The sequence below is a fragment of the Astatotilapia calliptera genome, chromosome 16 (assembly GCF_964374335.1).
Source record: "Astatotilapia calliptera chromosome 16, fAstCal68.1, whole genome shotgun sequence".
In the NCBI taxonomy this organism is placed as follows: Eukaryota; Metazoa; Chordata; class Actinopteri; order Cichliformes; family Cichlidae; genus Astatotilapia; species Astatotilapia calliptera.
Window position 1 is genome coordinate 21,863,152 of NC_137437.1, and position 2,893 is coordinate 21,866,044.

At 39.2% G+C, this 2,893-nt stretch overlaps 1 long non-coding RNA gene across 1 annotated transcript; it reads right to left on the minus strand.

Annotated features, from left to right (window-relative positions):
• Positions 1 to 349: 349 nt before the first annotated feature.
• On the minus strand, positions 350 to 1,015 carry LOC145421145 (uncharacterized). The gene is made up of 2 exons (XR_013902452.1): positions 877 to 1,015; positions 350 to 733 (listed from the first exon to the last, which is right to left on the minus strand). It is a non-coding gene; the product is annotated as an uncharacterized LOC145421145 (long non-coding RNA).
• Between the last annotated feature and the right edge of the window lie 1,878 nt (positions 1,016 to 2,893).

Sequence of the window (2,893 nt, forward strand, 5' to 3'; positions counted from 1 at the left end):
GTCTCTTATCTATCAATAAACCCTTTCGATGAGTCTAATATAACTGGTCAAATATCTGCTAATGAGCTGCTACGAACCTGATAGCCACTGTGGATGTCTCTGTATCATTTTTTTTAAAGGATCGCAATGCAAATTCGGCTGCTGGCACTAATAAATAAATCTAATTTCTTGAAATTGTCATGTGGAACAAATGAGTACTCTAAGCCAATGCCAAAAATCTGATACTTTGTGCTGCGTTCTTTACTTTAGGTCTTTACACTTACTGTGTGGCTTATTAGGGTCTCTGTCTAGTTCAGTAAACACTGCACACTCCACACACAACATGGTAAAGATGGATGAGCAACACTCCTCGGTTACTACAGCCACATTTATTTAGAAACAGTGGGGAGAGTTTTGGAGGTGAGGAATAATTCTAGCCAGCGGTTGGTGCCCAGTTTGAGAAAGAGGAGGAGGACCACCATGGGGCACCTGACAGTGATGAAGAGCATGGGCACATGCTGGCAGATTCATCTTGAGCCACAGTGAGAGAGGGAGAGAGGGTTAGAGAGAGGTGGTGTGTGTGTTTGAGAGAAAGAGAGGGACTGAGAGAGAGGGAGGAGGAGGAGAGCTGAAGCTCAGGAAGGGGGAGGAGGGGAGTAGACAATGGCTGAACACAGGTTTAACAAAAAAAGCAGCATAGAGTGTTGTCTTTGAGGTTTGTTCTTCAGCAGCAGGTGCTGTAACTCTCTGCAACCTGCAGGAAAGAGTGAGGTGGAGTGAGAGGAAGAGAGAGAGAGCGCGAACACAACAGAGAGAGCTCGAGATTTGATATGCCTTCCAAATTGACACGGGGCTTTCAAAATATTACCTGCTACTTGGACGGTGTTGGTCAATTACCTGACATTTCTCAATTCTTTTATTCTCCACTTCCTCCACTGTGTCCCCAGTGTGGTATTGTGATAGGGCTGATGCTGATCAGAGTCCCTGGCTCTCTGCGGACCAGCCAGCTGTCAGACAGGAGCTGATCTGTGTGCTGGGAAACCAGCGATGTAAAAGAGAGCATGCCTTTGATAACTGGGAGATGCGCCCTTCTAGTTTGTATTTATGTATTCAAGCTGCCCTCTGCTGTTCGCATTACCAATGACAGCAGATGGAACAAAGGGATATCACAAAGTTTTGCATGAAATCACAACTATTATGTCCAAAGTCTGACATGTGAAATATTTAGCAGTCTTCAGCTTTCTTTCCTGTTCCTTAGCTTGATTCACAATTTTTAAAAAATATTGCATTGAGCTATGTTAAGCTCCTATTACTGTGTGTCACAGTTACTTGAATGTAGAGCAATCAAAAGGCACGTGACACTTTACACCTGTTTTTCTTCATGTGATTGGCAACACTGAGGTTGAAGAGGTGGGTAATATAAGCATAAAGTGGAAACTACACAGCTGGTAAAGCTTTCCTGCTATTTTCAAGCATCAGAAGATCTGATATTAGTGTTGTATACATATAGAGCTTCCCAGTGTTAAACAGTCACATTTTTAATGCATTTCAGAAAAGCTATGTCCTTTATAACAGAAATGAAACATGTAAAATAATATTCCACCAAGCAAAAATTCTTTGAGTTTGATTAACAAAGACTTTTTTTTTCTACCAATTTATCTTTGCCCCTAGTCCATTAAATATTTTTTTCTATGACAACTAGATTATTACTGTTATTTCACAAATGTGCAGGCTGAATGATAATATGTTCCTGAAATGCAAGTGGCCCATATGCTAACGAGGGCAAAATATTTCCCCTTCACATTAACATATAATCTGAATTCAGTTACCTGACACAATTGCAGAGATCAACACTGTTGATGTGTCAGCTACATGTATGTGTTGGTACGTAAAATAGGCTGCACTGAAAGTCAAGTGGATGTTAATGCCCCACAGACCCGTCAGTCTGATTTCCCTCATAACGCAGGAGAGCATTTGTGCAATAGCTCTCCTTACATCTTTTAAAAGAAAATTGTGGAGTTTAACCTCCCAATATTATCTCTCCTTTTTTCTTTGTGCAGGGAACAGGCGTATATCCACAAGGAATTTGGCACAGTCCACATAGTCAAGACGCTGATAATCCTAAGTCTTTGACTGCTGATAAGACAGCCAATTTAACATAATTATAAACCAGTAGTATGAATAGTAACGATTCATTAATTTAGAGGAAGAAAATTCATATCTAGCATTTACTCACAATTATCACCCATGATAATGATTTCATTAAATCCTGCTTAGTTTTTGGCATTATAACATACTTGTAATTGCAATAAAAAAAAAGGGTTTAATATAATAAAATGCTAGATTGCAAATTAAAGGATGTCTGTACTGCATTAGAGAGGTGAGGCTGACAAATCCCTCTTTCAAAACAAATGCTGTTGACCAACACTATTATTACCTCCACACTTAATTACTTTTTTTGCTTTTTGATTTAATTGCTTCAATAAAAATAATCTATAACGCTTTTTAAATTACACTTTCCGAGTGACCTATGTAAAGAGAATTTTATTATGTGAGCTCGGTAATTACCCTGTCACAGTCCAGTTAGGGGCTATTGTCTAGCTATCCTTTGCGTAGCTCTTACTGGCATGACCAGCATGCTTAACTACCTATTTAGTGAGCTCATAACTTTTTCAATAGTTGCACAATATTCAAAGCACAGGCGCATTTGCTATTATGTAGACATTATGTAGAGAAAGAACGAAAGATAAAGGCAAAAAAAAAAAAAAGCCCTGCCCAAACACCTTTTAATACTGTGTGTGTGCAATACCCAATGAAGGGTTTGGAAAGGAAATGACAGAAGTGAAACAACATCTGAAACATGCTGCGTGTCGTGTCAGGTGCAAGGTTTTTCTATTTATAAATTCAACAGTGT